We start from the raw sequence: 19,263 nt of genomic DNA, 5'->3' as shown, positions 1-19,263 counted from the left end.
AATTAGGTATGGATTTCATTTGAAAGCTGTTGTAGCCTACGATTTTTAAGGCAAATCAGCATTTTGCCACGTACCATCCGACTATGGAATGAGCTCCCCTCCACGGTGTTTCCTGAGCGCTATGACATGTTCTTCTTTAAAAGAGGCTTGTGGAGAGTATCAAGCGGTAGGCACGGCTTGGCTCTGCTCCTGGCATTGCTGAAGTCCATGGGCGACGGTAACCACTCACCATCAGGTGGGCCGTATGCTCGTCTGCCTACAAGGGCAATAAATAAAAAAAAATCTCCTGATACTGTTTAAGTCCCGAGTGTGTTTTAATATTTCAATTACGACACAACTTATTTGCGCCGCAGAGTTCTTCGAACAGTGACCGCCCTGATATACAAAGAGTTTAAGCTCTCTTATAAGTCAAAGTGAACTATGGTACTTTACTTAAAAAAATTGTTGCAAAATATGTTATTCTTTGCTTAATATAACATGTTTTGCAACAACATTTTTACGACAACGTGAATATACTCCTACATTATCAAATACAAATCTGCACTAGAGTATGCATAGTTTATTAACTTAAGATTTTCGAACAGGTTAATTTGTTGTAACAATTCCAAACTTTACTTGACAATGTTGATTAGTGCTGAGCAAAAAGATAAAAAAAAACTAAAACTCAACACAAAATAGCCAAAAAAATGTATATCGCCTTCAAGCAATGTGGCTTTCACCTTTAGCTGTTCTTGGAACAATGTAAACAATTAATCGGATATATAAATAAAATTGGAGTGTCTGTTTGTAATATTGAAATAACCGGTTTTTACTACATGCATATTAATATATTATTATATACGGTACATACACCAAAATAATATTTTTTTCAATTTTGTCTGTTTGTTCTGGCTAATCTCTGGAACGGCTGGACCAATTTTGACTGTCACTGATAGGTAGCTGATGATATAAGGAGTAACTAAGGCTAAGTAGCCTAGTCAGTTTTTAGACTACCTTCACCCCGCGGCGTCACCCGCGGTACGACAATCACCGCGGGTAACATCACGGGACTCAGCTATCAACAATAAAATTTAATGTTTCCGAAGCGAAGGCAAGGTGGGTCGCTAGTATTAAATAAAAGTTTAACTTACGGCAAATTATTGGCAATCCATGAGCAATAACAACTCATTTTCAGTCCAATGCCAACATAATCACTGTCACATTCTGCACCCCCAATGGTTACAGCTACCAATTTTCCTTTGTAAATCACCGGGGCTCCGGAATCTCTCTTGGAGTATGAAAGTGCAATTTAATTAATTAATTAATTCATTTATTAGGCACATAATACACATTACAAGCTAAAAAAGAAAATATAAACAAACAACAAGTAAATAATTTGGCTTGTAACATAAGCCATACGCGAACAATTAATCAGGAGAAACTTTTTTTATTTTTTATTGCTTAGATGGGTGGACGAGCTCACAGCCTACTTGGTGTTAAGTGGTTACTGGAGCCCATAGACATCTACAACATAAATGCGCCACCCATCTTGAGATATAAGTTCTAAGGGTCTCAGTATAGTTACAACGGCTGCCCCACCCTTCAAACCAAAACACATTACTGCTTCACGGCCGAACTAGGCAGGGCGGTGGTACCCACCCGCGCGGACTCACAAGAGGTCCTACCACCAGTTCACAATGTTCATTACAACTATAGGGCAAGACAGCGCGATAACGGAAATCAATCTAACTTTTAATGTAAGGAAGTAACAATAAATCACAATCACAAAGAAAATCACATACATTAGTCATTCACTGACATAGTGACATTAGTCAGTCAAGAAACATTAAACAATTACACTACCTCATCTACTATTAACATAACGGATGCCCTTGATCGTTTTTAGAAGCATCGTTAATTTATATGTAATAATGTCCAATTCAGTTGACGATTTATATCCAATTCTACAAGTAACTGCTAAACTAAATTATGTAAACGCATCGCTGATATTCGTGGAGATCAGGAATTATCATTATGAAGCCACACAGTGTTAGGACCGGATTGTTTTACATAAGACGGATCGACTTCGCTCCATTGGTGCGATGGTAAAATTTAAACTTTAGAATCATACCAGAGCGAGACCAATACGGCACAAAACAGAGATAAAGACTTCAAGTCACTTTGTAGATCCACAGATTTTAAACAACTCACACGATCCTTTTTATTCAATCTATACTAATATATAGATCTACAGTGGTTTTTACGGATTTTCCGTTATAACTACTGCACCATGCATCCGATCGACTTGAAACTTGGTATCCATGTAGAAAATACATGTAGTTTATAGATAGGCTAATATTTATATGAGTGTTGGACTCCCTAATAATAATGACAATAAATAATAATGTTCATTTTAAATGCCCAGCGAAGCGGGCGAGTACGGCTAGTTATAATATAAAGTTCAGAGTTAAGCTTAAACATTTCTAAAAACATTTGGTATGAACTTATTTTTTTACTCACAATTGTGATATGACGTTCATCACTTATATAACATACGAAATCGTTGCTATCGTTTTCTGAAACACAAGTCGAACAACGAAGATTTATTGGATAATAATATCACTATTAACTACAGTTAGGACATGTTAAAATCGAGGCTAAATATTTTTTGACTGTTGAAATCAAATAAATCTGGGAATGTTTATATTCATCCACTTATTTATAAACTTATTTATTATTAGATTAGAAGTCGTCGTGGCCTAAAAGATAAGACGTCCGGTGCATTCGTATGTAGCGATGCAGCGGTGTTTTAATCCCGCAGGCGGGTATCAATTTTTCTATTGAAATAGGTACTTAACAAATGTTCACAATTGACTTCCACGGTGAAGGAATAACATCGTGTAATAAAAATCAAACCCGCAAAATTATAATTTGCGTAATTACTGGTGGTAGGACCTCTTGTGAGTCCGCACGGGTGGGTACCACCGCCCCGCCTATTTCTGCCGTGAAGCAGTAATGCGTTTCGGTTTGGAGGGTGGGGCAGCCGTTGTGACTATACTGAGACCTTAGAACTTATATCTCAAGGTGTGTGGCGCATTTACGTTGTAGATGTCTATGGGCTCCAGTAACCACTTAACACCAGGTGGGCTGTGAGCTCGTCCACACATATATGCAATAAAAAAAAAAATTGTCTTTATTTTCGTTTCGGTGAAATTCATGGTAATTACGATGGAATCACTTCATCGTAATATAAAAACTTTTATTTTTATTGTTTATTGCTTAGGTGGGTTGACGAGTTCACGAACCACCAGGTGTTAAGTGGTTACCGGAGCCAGACAGACATACTGGTAGACATTTACAACGTAAATGCCGTCACCTACCTTAAGATATGAACTCTTGGTCTCAGTAATAATTCTATAGTAGTAATAATTCTAATTAAGTTAGATTCAATTAAGATACATCTGAACTAGATACATGGATATTAGTATTATATTATTATATAGATATATTGTGTAGTAATCAAACCTCTAATACTTCTAGAGATCTGTCAGAAAGTCTATTCCAAATAGTAAACAAATACCCTTTACTTGGGTCGTTTTTCCCAACTTACTTGTCTCAAGCTCAGGTGGTGCGGCTCTTTCAACGTATTTCTTACACGTCTGCATGTTTACGAATCCAAATATTTCAACAGATAGTGTTTTTTGCTGGAACGGTAACGCGAATTTAACTTAAATTGAGCACTACAATTCAAATGCATTTTTTTATAATGTAGCTATTATATGTATAAATTTCTTTGATGTGTACAATCATTATACAATTACAATTAATACTTGAAAAGAAAATTAGCTCATTATCTTGGATTATATGTACATATATGTATTAGAGACAATAAAATCAAACAGCGTATGTGTAATTATTATATATCATGACAGAATCCCCTGAATATTTATTGTGTTGTATTTTTCATGTCAACAATGAAACTAACAAATCTTTTCCAGATAAACTTCAAAAGGAATAAAGTGTATTAGTTTTGTTGGGGTGTATTTCAGTTGTCTGGTTAAAGCAAAGCAATACTTATTTACCTGTGATCCCATTTGACGGCGCCGATTCTTGTAAAGTAACTTAAAGCTCTTTGTATTTTTCTCCTCTGATAAACGAGACGTTTTGTACTTTATTTCTTTCTCTGAACCATTCTAGAAAATAGCATGGCGAGGGAACAATGGAGTTACAAATTTATGTATACGAATTTCGTGTTTGATAATTAATTTGGATCCTTGGGTCACGTATTTCATTTAATTACTGTGTTAACAAAAATTTATTTTAATGGGATAGAGAATTATTCTAGATGTATTTTGCCTTTGCAGGCACATAAGCTTAAGTTTCACCTGGTTGTATGTAATCGCTGTCGCCCATGGTCATTAACAATCCCAGGGGCACAGTCAAGCCACTGCCTACTGCCAAACGGACAGACTATATTTTTCAATTAAATATTCTTATTTTGAATTTCATGGTGTTGATGATTATCCACATACGTATATTATGTCGTTTGTATTTTAATGTGTGTAGTTTATCAACATTTTATTCTGGTGCTATTCAATAGAAGTTAACTATTAAAATAAAATTAATGTTCGAGCAATGGTCCGAATTCAAATGTACTCGCTGAGGCTCGAAGTATTAATTAAAACTACTTTTACAGTTTATAAATCATAAAAATTGTAAAGTGTTCAAAATGTCAATTAGAATTCAAAAATCAATTAAAAGAAAGTAATAAGCGAGAAATTAAGCCGTAAAGATAGTTATCTATACTAATATTATAAAGAGGAAAGATTTGTTTGTTTGTATTGAATAGGTTCTGAAACTACTGAACCGATTTGAAAAATTCTTTCACTGTTTGGAAGCTAGACTATTCCCGAGTGACACAGGCATCTTTTTTGAAAAAAATTAGGGATCTTTACTAAAACTTAATGTAACCCAAAGTGTAAAAAAAATACCTAAAATATTCTTTACATCGCGAGCCCTGCGAAAACTATTGATGATAGAATAAAATAATATACTACGACTTTGTAGACACATTATTAATTACAAAAAGTATCGGTACAGCATCTGTCTAACTATTGTAGCTATGCAGCAATAAGTATTCTTTTATTTAAAAAAATAAAACAACGTTATAACGAATTATTAAAATAATACCAGTTTAAGGTGTATTTTATAATTAAGTATAACGATGTAAAAATATATTTCATTGGTGCTATATCGACTGACAGCTTTCTGAAAAACTATGTGGTTGCCCGGCGACGTCTCTGCCGCTCCGCCCGCATGCATTCCCCTTCAAGATCGACTAGTAGAGTAAATAGGGATGTGTGATGTGTGCGTTATACACTCCCCCTTTTGATCAGGTGAGGACCTATCACCTGGTCAAACAACACAAATAACGCGGACTGACACCTAAGCAATAACTTTACGCGGGCGACCTCTACCACGTTTAGGTACGACCGGCTCAGGACATTCAACACAAGTCTTAAGATATTGACTTACAAACCGTCTCATACCAGGGAAATAGAACCTTTGCGAGATACGGTGCAATGTTCTATCGATACCACTATGACCGGCAGTAGGCGAGTCATGGCACTCGAACATGACTTTACTCCGCAGACTTTCTGGTATGACGAGTTGAGGCTCTTCGGAATCAGTATCAGGCACATACCTATACAAAACCGCTTGATTCAAAAGATAACCTCTCTCAGTCCAGCGATTAACAGCAAGTTCATCCTTACCTTCGAGGTCCTGGATAATCTTGGCAACCCCTGCATCAGCCAACTGAGCTTCCCGGGTCGAAGTCGCATCCCAGTGTGGTACGTCTATGACAACCGGGCAAATGTCGCATGCCGGTGTTCCCCCCTCACTGGTCGCGGGTCGACTAAGAGTATCGGCTAATACATTGGCCTTACCTGGGGTATACTCGATACGCAGATCAAAAGCCTGCAGCTTCATTGCCCAGCGAAACAACCTACCGCTTGGTGACTTCAAGGAAAACAGCCACTTCAGAGGTTGGTGGTCAGTCATCACACGGACTGGATGACCATCAATGTAACCACGGAATCGCTCGACAGCCCAAACTACCGCGAGAGCCTCCCTCTCAGTAGTAGAATAATTCTGTTCGGCTGTGGTAAGCAAACGACTAGCATACTCTATTGGATGTTCATCAGGGGCGACTCCCCCTGCAGTAGAGCAGCACCCAAAGCATAGTTACTAGAGTCTGTCCTCAGTAAAAACGGCTTAGTGTAATCCGCTTGTACTAAAATAGGAGACGTGGTCAACAACTTCTTAAGAGATTCAAACGCCTTACTTTGCTCCAAACTCCATTCCCAAACATACGATTTCTTAGTCAAGCGTGTGAGTGGTTCAGCTACCTTTGCAAAGTCCGGTATAAATTTGCGAAACCAGGAACACGTTTGAAGAAAAGTGCGTAAGTGCTGAAGACACTTAGGCTCCTTCATATCTAATACCGCGCGTACCTTGTCTTCATCCGGAGATATACCCTCCTGAGAGATCACGTGACCCAAATACTTGACCCTTTCTCTAGCAAAGACGCACTTGTCTCGATTAGCTCGAAGCTTAAACAAGCGGAGACGGTCGAATACTGCACGAAGATCTGAAAGGTGGCGTTGGTATGAATCTGAGATTACCAATATATCATCAAAATAGGCTAATACGGTAACGTCCTTAAGCGAGGATCCCGATCGAAATCTATCTATAAGTCTCTGGAACGTAGCTGGCGCATTCTTTAGTCCAAATGGCATACGCTTGAAACGATACATACCGAACGGTGTGACAAAGGCCGTTTTATCCTGATCCTTGATACTGCACTGCCAGTAACCACTTCGAAGGTCACAGGAACTCATCACGCAGCCTTTTTTAGTTGACTGCAGCAGCTCGTCAATGCGTGGCATAGGATACGCATCACCCTTTGTGACAGCATTAAGCCGACGATAGTCTACACAAAACCTATACCCACCATTAGCCTTTGGTACCAGAACGGTTGGTGCAGACCAGGCAGACTCGCACTCTTCGATGATTCCGTCTTTTAACATCTGATCGAGTTCCGCGCGAATAATCTCCTTCTTCGCGGGCGTGACTCGGTAGGGTGGTACAGCAATAGGGGCGTGGTCACCCTTATCGATATGATGTTCAGCAAAGGGCGTTGGCTCTCCGACTTTGTCAAAAATATCAGAATACTCACCAAGAAGATTTTCTAAGCTGGAGCGTTCCTCTTGTGTCAACAAAGTGCCCTCATCCTGCCTCAATAGGTTGACAGAGGCGCACTGAACCATCCCGCGTGTACTTTCTGTTAGCAGAGGGTGAATGACCCGAGGTCGATCAGCTGTCCACCATGTCATAGTAGAAAAATTCAAGACCAGCTCAAAGTTTGTAATAAAATCGATGCCTAAGAGTGTCTCGTTATTTGACGCGTTAGGGAATACAACAAATTCTACAGGTATACACCTAGACATACAATTTACATTTACACACGTTAACTTAACAATATCAGTACGTATGCTACCATCAGCAAGCTTCACTGACATTTCTTGTGAATTAAATTTAATACCTAAACGTAACAAAAGTGAGTACAAGGTTGAACCCGCGATACTACGTCGAGCGGCAGTATCAATAAGCGCTGTACCGGGATACCCACAAATCTCGATATTTAAAATAGGTCTACCCTGAGCAACAATAACATTAGTATCATTACATTGAACATTACAAATGGTATCAAGTGAATGGAATACATTATGTTGTGATTGTGACGTATTTTGATAAATAACATCGCATGTCGAAACACTTTCTTTACATTTTGGACAATTTGCTCGAATATAACCCTTTTCACCACAACCATAGCAAAACAAGCTAGACTTATTACTATCATTTGACTTTCTAGAGTTCTTAGGACACGTATCACGTGTATGACCACGACACTTACAATAAACACAAAATAACTTTTTATCATTTATCTCACTTTTCACTTTAACCGCGGAATTATTTTTATCGGCACTGATTGGAGTCGAAGACGACGATGAACGCTGCGGAGACTGCACCCATGACCGCTGAACTACCGCGGTACTCTGTGGCAGTAATCCAGGATGCGCCGGAGACGCAGGCCCGATGCTTCCCGCTAAAGTCGCACCATCCGATGTGACGACGCGTGAACTTCGCGAGCCGGCCGTCGGATAGCATGTCGATTGCACACGCGACGACGACGTTGACTTTATGCTCATAGTAGCATTTTCCATGAGCGATTCTTCAATAGCTCGCGCTTTATCTATCAGGGATTCAATACTGGACACCGCATCTCGTGACAAACGTTTTCGAATACGCCTATCCAATAAGCCGTATATCATGTCCAACTTCACTTGTTCGGGTAATACGTATGGTAATGTCGACATCATAGCCCTTATTTTAATAATAAACGAATCCGCGAGCTCTTCGTTTTGCTCGACAGCGAATATGTTACGGAAAATCTTGTAGGCTGGACGTGGAATACCATACATACATCGTAGTCTCTTGACAGCTTCGGGCCATGAAGACATTTCGGTCCGGACCCCTCGCCACCATACTGCAGCTTCACCGTGCAGCAGCATAGGCAGTCCTCGCAATGCAAGATCATCGCTGATCGACGCACACTCTTTAAAAATCTCCACTGAGTCGATGAATGCTTCTATAACTTCAGGGTCACGGCTCTGACCATCGAAGCGCGACGTACACTTAGCCATGTTGCCGGACTTATTGGTTAAAGACGTGGGTGTCGGTGAGGATGCTATCGCAGCGTCGGAAACTTCAGGGGGTGCACCTGAGCTACCTCTCGCGTACGATGTCATGAGGGATTCGACGAGTTGCCGATTCATTTCCGCCTGAGTTTTCGCGAAGGCGGCAAGGAATGAGGTCAACTGTCCCCAGACATAAGTACTGACGAAGGTCTTGTGGCTTCATCTTCCGAGCTGGACTGATTATCACTCACTGCACCTGTACGTACTTTGCGTGGCGGCATCTTCTAGAACATTCTTTCTAGCACACACAATGAACTATGATTTTAATACCTACGGTACGAAATCCAGTTTAAGCTGGGTTCGCGGCCACTAGTTGGGACGCCACTTATAACGAATTATTAAAATAATACCAGTTTAAGGTGTATTTTATAATTAAGTATAACGATGTAAAAATATATTTCATTGGTGCTATATCGACTGACAGCTTTCTGAAAAACTATGTGGTTGCCCGGCGACGTCTCTGCCGCTCCGCCCGCATGCATTCCCCTTCAAGATCGACTAGTAGAGTAAATAGGGATGTGTGATGTGTGCGTTATAACGTCAAATATCGTTGAAATTTTTGTTTTAAGACCGGACCGGAGCCGGGGTCGCTAGTAATAAAATTAAATTGAAAAACTAAAATGCGCCTAGATAGCTGTTGAACAAAAAACCACAAAAAAGTTCAGTAAATCGGATTTTATACCCTTAATTCCTTTTCCATCGTTTAAATGTAATAGGGCACGTACCGTAACATTTGTAACACCAACGTCAACACCCTCTAAATTTAGTTTAAAATTTATTTGTTCATATTCACTATGTTCTTCGCTCTGCAAGTGTAAGAAAGACTAAATTTGCATACTAAAAGTAAGATGTCTAACTAGATATTCAACATTTATAAACGTGCTTAGTTCCAACTTAGGTTATAACATTTTTTACGATCCAACTTTTGGCGTTTACGTGACTTCTGATGAAACTGTTTGAATAAACGACTAAGAGATGTTTAAGTTACTTTAAAATTTAATGAAAATATAATTATTTTGTCTCAAAGAAAGTGTTATTATGGAGAGGACTTGTATTTTTACTCTAAGAGATTTTCAAGTCCTACGACTGGACTCTACTGGTGGTAGGACCTCTTGTGAGTCCGTACGGGTAGGTACCACCACGCCGCCTATTTCTGCAGTGAAGCTGTAATGCGTTTCGGTTTGAAGGGTGGGGCAGCTGTTGTAACTATACTGAGAACTTAGAACTTATATCTAAAGGTGGGTGGCGCATTTACGTTGTAGATGTCTATGGGCTCCAGTAACCACTTAACACCAGGTGGGCTGTGAGCTCGTCCACCCATCTAAGCAATAAAAAATACTTCTAGAAATCACCAAAACTCCTTAAGATAGTATATTGAGTAGAACGGCTTGGCTATGCCCTCAGCAGTTCCAGTGTCCAAGGGGGACGGTACCTATTTATCAGAAGAAGAGCTGAAGGTTCATCGAACAACGATACCAAAAATATCCATACTGTGAAAAGCGCGTAATTACAAAGTATGGAAATGAGTATTTACTATTCTTGCATTCACGCGAGCATAATAAATTCCACTTACAAAATTTTCCTTCGATGTTAAATACCGACTGGCCAGTTTTGGCACGGTATCTGTACGTGATCTGAGAAGTTCTCTGTTCGAATCTGTATCACGTTTTCGGAACTGTTTCTTTTCATTTTGTTTTCGAAGATTATGTTTATAGCGGCTAACACTATTATCAATGCTAGATCTGAGCGGTATGTTCGCCGTTACTCCTTTCACGCAATCTTCAGTCTTTAGCAAAGAACAAAGAATGTAAAAGTATTAACAATGAAGTACTCTGTTTATATGTAGTACAAAGTCAATAATGCTAGTATCCCCTTTTTCACTGATGGTAGGACCTCTTGGGAGTCCGCACGGGTAGGTACCACCACCCCGCCTATTTCCGCCGTGAAGCAGTAATGCGTTTCGGTTCGAAGGGTGGGGTAGCCGTTGTAACTATACTGAGACCTTAGAACTTATATCCCGAGTTGGGTGGCGCATTTACGTTGTAGATGTCTATGGGCTCCAGTAACCACTTAACACCAGGTGGGCTGTGAGCTCGTCCATCCATCTAAGCAATAAAAAAATAAAAATAAAAGAATTTTAAAGTCCAAAAATTATAATTCTGATGGAAACAAAGGTTTAACACGATAACGTTTTGCTTCGTCCTGTTTGTTCATGTTTGGTTTGTTTAATGGGTAACAGGTTGAGAAGTGACGTCATAATTTACACGAAGTTATAAAATCACTGGTAAATAAAAAAAATCACTACTCATCCTGTAGGTACCACTACCCTGCCTATTTCTGTCGCGAAGTGATAAAGCGTTTGGTTTGAAGGCTTTTTTCCTCTGAATCTGAGTGGATTGTTAACACTAGCCCTAGCAAGAACAGTGCTTCGCAGAAAATACCACCGGAACAGAATCACGACCCACTTTGAATATGCAGCGAGTGGGTTATGTCTATGGGCTAGTTCGCACGTCGAACTCTTCGTCTTAATCAAAAATGTTGGGGCAGCCGTTATATTATAAAACTTAGACTTAGACGGTGGAAAGAGTTTGGCGGCATTTAATATATGTAACTATTAAATAAATATAAATGTTTTAGATGTTATTAATATCTGATAATACAGTACCTCATCTTCTTCAAAGTTTCCCCAACTCAAAACCGTGACGTTTGAATCAACAGGGGTGGTCGTTCTTTCTCCTGACAATTTTATAACCGAGCCGGGTTTATCCATCGTCATGGAAACGAACGTAAACACTAAAGATAGATCAGCGGTCAGACCGTTGAATTTTGAATGGGTCAAAATTCTTTCTATTGGAAGGTAATGTTCATAGCCCGTATCGAAAATCTTCTTTGTACCGATCACCACGAATGACATTGAGAGTTCTGGAAGCACTTTCTTATTGCTTGATACACTAAAAACATTTTTGTTTGTGATACCATCTTGCTTGTCTACTTGAAAACTTAATAGATTCAATTTTAACTTGAACTCGTCGCGGCCGAAATATGATATTAAATTTTCCGATTGAATGACAATTCACGATGAAGGAATAACAACATTTATAAAAAATAAAGCCCGCAAAAATTAAAATTTGCGTAATTATAATACAATTGCGAGAAAAAAACCTGTCTTACGGTGTGTGGCGAAGTTGACGGTATGATGTCTTTAGGTCTCAGGACACATGGATCGTGAACGGGAAGAAATGAAAATACGAATTATAAATTAATATCCATAAAATACATACAAACAATGCGCTGCAGTTATTACCACATTTTCATGTATTATGGTACCAGTGCAGTATTTTTTTAATCCATCAGTGAAGATAATGCTGAAAAAAAGTTGCGTTGGAAGCAATTAAATTTTGATATACACTGCAAACGTATAAAAACTGTAACTAGATATCAAAGAAGAAATTTTTAAAGCGGCACACACATTATTATATAAGACACATTATCGAAAACTCGATGAGATACAATGTTAATATACTTTTCCTTTCTAACAATCTCAGAATAAGCAGCTATTTTTAAACAAACACTGTCTTAGGATCTGGTTCCCTTTTTAATTTTTATGGCTGAGGTTTTGTCTTCGTCTAGGATCGGCAGAGATTCTCTTTTGTTTTAGCATTTTTTATTCTGACATAAATCATCTATATCATTTAAATATAATATAATTTTTTTATATTGTACAGAAGCAAGACATATTCTTTCTACTTCTGAAGCCATCAAATATTAAAGTTAATGCTGGTCTAGTTTTCCGCCCTTGTCCAATTTGGATACCAATCTCAACAATCACGTCGCGGCTAAATGTTGCTTTTCATATAAACCAGGTAGACTCGTATTATTGAAATCTTATAGCCAAAGTATTCCCTACATTGATTTATGTATGTACAATGATTATGTTAATGATAATTCGTACTCTATTAATGCAACAAAAGAATGTTGGGTCATAGATTTTGTCCACTGTTCTTCGTTGATTTCCTTGGTGTCATCTTCAAATATGGTCACAGTGGTACCTTGAATGGAAATAAGTTATTGAAAGTTTTTAAGCACTACGTAATAAACTCAAATTTACAAACAAACATTCTGAGACTATTTTCCTGGAGCCGATAAACAATAAGGAAACTTGAAGTATGGCATAGATTACCAATCTAATTCCATAGGTCAGGGTCTGTTCAAACCAGGCCAAGAGATTTCTTGTGGCTCTCACATCTAATATTTTTACAGTACGTGGAAAGTATTTAAAATTGCTTCAGAATAATATAAATAGAAAATTAAACTCAATAAATATAATTGTCAAAAGATTCCGTTCTCAATAAAATTCGTAGAATGTATTAAAATTATTCACTCTTTTTTTTCCTGAGGACTCATAACACTTAGTTCTTGTCATCGTTTTTGGCTCGTAAACATTTCTAGATTTATAGAGAATCTGCTATATTCTTAAATTTTATTTTATCTCAGGATTTTGTACATACTTCAAAAAAACCATTTGAACATGATGTGGCACCTCAAATATTATTAAATAAATATAGTATACAAACTGTCATCAGGGTATGTTTCCTGGCCACTAGCGAATGCTATCAAACAGAAAGTTCCGGTGAGCGCGACGTTCGTAAACTGCATATCGAAATTAATTTCATTCCGATTGTGTCCGTAATTAATGGAGGCAATACTATATTTTTTAATTAAATCGATAAGCTAACTCAACTTAGGTCGTAATTAATAAGTTTCAGTATATATTCTGTTAGCCGAGATCGAATTAAATGCGCTAGCTCAACGGTTTTCTTTTATTGAGGAATAAATTTCTGGATCCGTGCAGCTTACGGAATTAATTTGGGTCGGTTGCATTTATAACGAAAAGAAGGAAAAATGTTATGTTGGATTTTTCATTCGTATAAAGATTTTGTGTTTCCTTTCCTATGGTCTATTAGTTCTAAAGTAAATATAATATAAAAAAATATAATATGATGGAAAATATTGGAAAAATAGGGCATCCGCGGGATGCAGGCAGTGTAGGACCGGTCGTTGAGGCTTAGGGAAGGTTTATGTCCAACAGTGGACGTCAGTGGGCTGAAAGATAGAAGAAGATAGATGCAGAATAAAGTAACTGTAACATATATTTTTTTAAAGACATAAAAATTTAATATGCAAGATTACGTAACTATTCCTCGAAAAATATTGAAATGAGAATAAAATTTAAAAGTGCCAAATTCACTCATGTATTTAGGGCTTAGTTTGGGTCGCTTCATTATTCCAGATCTGTAACATAAAACCCATCGAGCTGAACTCCTCAACGCCAGGTTAGGGACCGTGTAATAAATATTTAGGAGCTACACCAAGCAGAAATCTTACAAGGGATTACGGAAAATAACGCTTTCGCTGCAATAGACGGTGTAATGGCTGTTTCTATGGCCGATTCTTTCCTCGTGGCTTTGTTAATAGCTAGAAAAACGAGCGTTCCCACCAATGCTTACTGTGTCCGGAACGTCAGGGTCATGTTATTTTTCTTTTGTTTAAGCTGAAAATTTCCGGTAAATAAAATTCGTGGAAAGGTTACATTGTAAGTTGCCTGTTATCAAAGCGTAGATAAAAAAACGGATTTACTGCCGTGCGTTTCGAATTTAATTTAAAATGTAGTGTTGCAAATGATGTGACAATAAAAACCAGCAGCGTAACGACAAGTTCTTTTATTTGTGCAAGAATGCAGAAAAGTAGCTAGAAATGGCTGGCACGGCTTGTTTTATTAACACTATCCCCCCTTCGTTGGCTTTGGCTGGCGGCGGTGGCGTTGGCTGTGGCGGAAGGGGGCGTGTTAATATGGCTTGGCGGCTTGGCTGGCGGCAGGGCATGACAGCTGACGTCACGTCCGTTACATTCGGCCATCCTGCAACAATTGCTCCCGCAATGGGGAACACACAAAAACATTTAGTTCTCAAATAAATCAATAAGGTCTTCAGTTTCGACCTGCTCATCGGAACTACTAGCGCTATCAGACACATGGGTTATATTTTTATAGGGCCTTAATGAATCTGTTGATACCAGGCCAGTGAAGTTTTTATAACTTCGTAAACCTTTTAGATATACTTCTAATTCGATACCAATTGTTACCTACTACTTTAGTTACTACATACGGACCTGAGTACAAATCGTCTAATTTGGTATTAATCCTAGCGGCGCTACTAACCAGTTGGCGCCTGTCTCTACGATACAAATATGCCTTTTCTTATAAACATGAGCTTTTTTTATATTAATGTTGTGTGTCATTATTGTACTCGCTTGTTTTATCCTAGCTGCAGCTATCTTACGCCGTGCGTCAACAGTTTCTGGTTCGCGACCAAGAAAACATCACATATTGACCTACCAGAGCGCGTAAAGATTAAATCACAAGGCTTGTAGCCGCTGTTACTTTTAATTGTGTTATTTGTGCCTCAAATGACGGAGTTTAAATTATTTGAAGTTTCACTAGGATCAGTTGCCCGCAACACATAAAATTATATGTTTAGTTTGTTCAACCTGGCCAATTAGCGCGCGGACAAGCAATACCGTTTAACGTATGCCTAAACTGTTTATCTTCTGATATATTTTTTTAAAGTACCTACTCGTAAAAGCTTTCCCGTAGTCTGTCACCACGTAATTCGGATATCTGGACAAACCCTATTAATATATTTTTCAATGCACGAATGGTCCCGATTGAATTTACAGTACGCGTTAGTTCAGCTATCACAAATTTAGACAACGCATCTTTCATTACGATCATGTACTGGTTGGTGCCCTTTAGATGTCCTACAGAAGGGCATCATGTTATCTTTTTGTACCATGCGCATAGTATCAGATGGTTTAGAGATCGGATATAGACAGTCTTCTTTTTTTTAACATAGTTATCCTTCTCATGTGTACAATAAAGACATGCTGCCACGTATTTCCTAATAAAGCGTGTCATTTTAAGAAACCAATATTGGCTTTTAATCAAAGCTAAACGATGATTTAGATCCACGTGACAAATGTCGTCATAGTGCATTTGTACAATTTTCCATTTAGCCGAAGGGACTGCGAGTCTATTTCCCTTAAAAAAATTTCGAACTAGTTCATAATTATCTTTAACATCAGCGCGACTTCGTCCGCGTGGAATATAGTTCACAAATAATGCTTTATTTTAGAACAAATTTGGTTAGCATAAAAAAACGTTATAGTGAGCCAACCTTAACATATAGATATATGCTATCGCGGACATTTTTTTTTAAAGGGGAACAATTCTGTCACATTATTTTAGCGAAACTTTAACCGCTTCTGCAGCGCAGGCACCGGAAGCTCTTAAAAGGGAAAATAACCCGATTTTGAAACATTATTTACTGGTACTTCGCTTGTATTGGCCTTAGCGTGACACAATGATGGTCTTAGCGGTCTTAGCGTTATATAGCCTATAACCTTTTATATAGCCTATAACCTTTCAATAAATGGGTTATTTAACACTGAAAGAATTTTTCAAATCGGACCAGCAGTTCTTGAGATTAGCGCGTTCAAACAAACTCTTCAGCTTTATAATGCTAGTATAGATTGCTTTATAATCGAACTAAGCTTTTCGTCCTGACATTGCACAGTACAGAATCAATTAGTAACTTTAAGATAATTTACGTTCATCATGTCAACAGGATGCCTATTAAGCGCGTCTACAAATGTTCCATACGTTCACCAGGTCTATACTCAACACTAATGTCATAATCTTCTTTCAAAACTCACCATCGCGCCATGCGTGGTATAATGCCGCGTTTGGTAAGCGTAGCACAAACCACAGTACAATCAGTTTCTATTATATCATGCTTACCTACTTCATAAACACGGAACCTACGTAGCGATTGTACGACCGCCAGGTTTTGAGCTCTTAACTATGATACACACTCTTCCTTCCTAGTAACCCGGCTAAAATACATAACAGGCCGCAGTGAGTTGTCAGTTTGTTTTTGTAATAGTATACAAGAAATTCCTAAGTTACACGCATCGGTTTGTATTTCTGTAAGAAGCATAGGATTATACAGAGCTAGCATAGGTTTGGAACATAAACTGTTTTTCAGTTGTTCGAAATTCGCGTTATGTTCACGGCCCCACACCCATGATTTATCTTTTTTTTTTTTTTCTTAACTCAGTTAATGGACGCGCAAGTAACATATAACCAATAAACTGTCGCACACTATGAGCATTATTTGGCACAGGAAACTGCGAAACGGCCGTCAATTTTTGTTGCACCCGGCTGTATACCGTCTGAAGATATTTTATGACCTAAACAAGTGACTTGTTTCTCCAAGAATGAGCATTTACTCATATTTAATTTGAAGTCTCCACCATAAAATTTCCCAAGTACTTTCTCAATAACTATTGAACCTGATTTTATATCAACCGAGGGTAGAGGTAAATCGTTTAAAATTGCTAGTATCTCGATTTGACCTACATTTATTTTTACTCATTTCTTTTCTACCCACAGACTCAATTATTTTATTAATTAAACGCATTTAACCACCCCATCTTGAAGAATAATGTGGACAAAAAGAAGAAACGCATGAATACAGATGGCACATATGCTAAACCAAAAGGAGTTCTACTGTACTCGAAATAATGACCTTGCGGCGTAATGAAAGCAGTTGTGTGTCTGGCACAATGCTTAATTTATGGTAGCCCTGGTCTAAATCTAAACTCGTGAAGTACTGTTCGGTGGATACTTTTATATTTTACCATAGCGTTTAACGCACGATAATCAACGCATAGCCTACTGTCGCCGTTCTGTTTCTTAATAAGACCACTGGTGAAGCATGACTAGCTTGAGATTATTTTATAATGCCGGCATCTAAAAGTTAATTAGCTTTAGATTTAACTATCGTTTGTTCATTATGAGAAAGTAAAGGTGGCGATACACGGGCTGATCACTAGTAAGCTTAATTTGCATTTGGACTAAATTGGCAATACCTAAATCATGTGTATTCGTAGCAAAGCAATGCTTATACTGTATTTTTTAAATCTGAATGACCCTTGTTATTCAATGGCTCCTTTTAATTTTTTTTTATTTCTACCCTCAAATCTCGAAATATTTGTAATGGCATGGCTAGGGCAAGTAGAAATGCAACACACCTGGCTGTTTGGCTGTGGCTCCTCGCAGCTGTTGGCCCTCGGCAGGACCTCGCCCGGCGGCCACATGATGGTCTCCGAGCTCATGTTGATGACTTTGACGTAGCTGTCTTCGCCGCGCAGCAGCGTCGCAGGCAGGGAGAAGGAAGCTCGTAGCCGTGAATCTCGTGAAGCGCCGTGAAGCTCGTAGTGCCGCAGTGGAGTAACCACGTTGCTGCTCTTTTAGTTTCCCTCCACGTGAACCAGAATTATGGAAGGACAGGGCGGCAGGCGCTCTTGGTCCGACGACGTCGAAGTCCCTTTGATTTGATTGTTCCAGGTTCTTCATCCTGTAGCTCAAGTATCGCCTTGTGGACCTCCTTCTGAAGCAATTTTTCAACACCTTCCTCGCCAGTGGAATAGGAGCTTCATCTTCTTCAAACTTGTCAGAAGACCGAGAGATCTGAGCGTGTATATGACGTTGTTTCATTTCTTTATGCCACTTCTGATTGTTGCAAATGATGTGACAATAAAAACCAGCAGCGTAACGACAAGTTCTTTTATTTGTGCAAGAATGCAGAAAAGTAGCTAGAAATGGCTGGCACGGCTTGTTTTATTAACACTATCCCCCCTTCGTTGGCTTTGGCTGGCGGCGGTGGCGTTGGCTGTGGCGGAAGGGGGCGTGTTAATATGGCTTGGCGGCTTGGCTGGCGGCAGGGCATGACAGCTGACGTCACGTCCGTTACAGTAGCGAGATTGAAATTTTTGCTTATTTTTTACCTCGTTTTGGGCGCTTGAGTGATATGAAGTACCTGACGAATTGTTCTTTATTTAATACATACAATTATTATACAATATTTTGATATTTATCACTTATTCTCTATGGCGTGACAACACTAACCTAATCTGGACTTTCTAACCAAACGTTTTATTATTATTAATAGCGTAGTTTGCCGATCAGGGAACAAGCTGACGGCCCACCTGGTCTTGAGTGGCTACCGGAATTTACAGCGTAATGTAATATGATCATGAAAATAGTCAGTAAATAAATAAAACCAATTAATTTTGGTTCGGGCACCATAGAGGAATAAATAATACCTAACAAGAAAATGGATTACATTAAATTTAGGTAACAGCATAAATGTAATTAAACTATGATTTAAAATTATTTATATAAAATAAGATTAGCCCAAGATTTGATCGTAAATTAGATTTTTATTTCTTTAATCGGGTCGACAACTCGTGCAAATATATAAAAATTTTAAAGTCAAACAGTTGTAATGACTAAAGTAAATCCAATTATTCCGTAGTTAAATTTTAAAATTTAATTTTCACA

General features: G+C 38.5%; 1 pseudogene across 1 annotated transcript; it reads right to left on the bottom strand.

Moving 5' to 3' along the window:
- Positions 1-14,505: 14,505 nt before the first annotated feature.
- Positions 14,506-18,683, bottom strand: LOC114248785 (uncharacterized; annotated as a pseudogene). Its single transcript, XR_016323248.1, has 2 exons — positions 17,952-18,683; positions 14,506-14,718 (listed from the first exon to the last, which is right to left on the bottom strand). The product of XR_016323248.1 is annotated as an uncharacterized LOC114248785 (transcript).
- Positions 18,684-19,263: the final 580 nt, after the last annotated feature.

Source organism: Bombyx mandarina, chromosome 06 (assembly GCF_030267445.1).
Source record: "Bombyx mandarina strain Sakado chromosome 06, ASM3026744v2".
Taxonomy (NCBI): domain Eukaryota; kingdom Metazoa; phylum Arthropoda; class Insecta; order Lepidoptera; family Bombycidae; genus Bombyx; species Bombyx mandarina.
The sequence above is the reverse complement of the archived record's forward strand: the minus strand, read 5'-3'. Positions and strand labels throughout refer to the sequence as shown.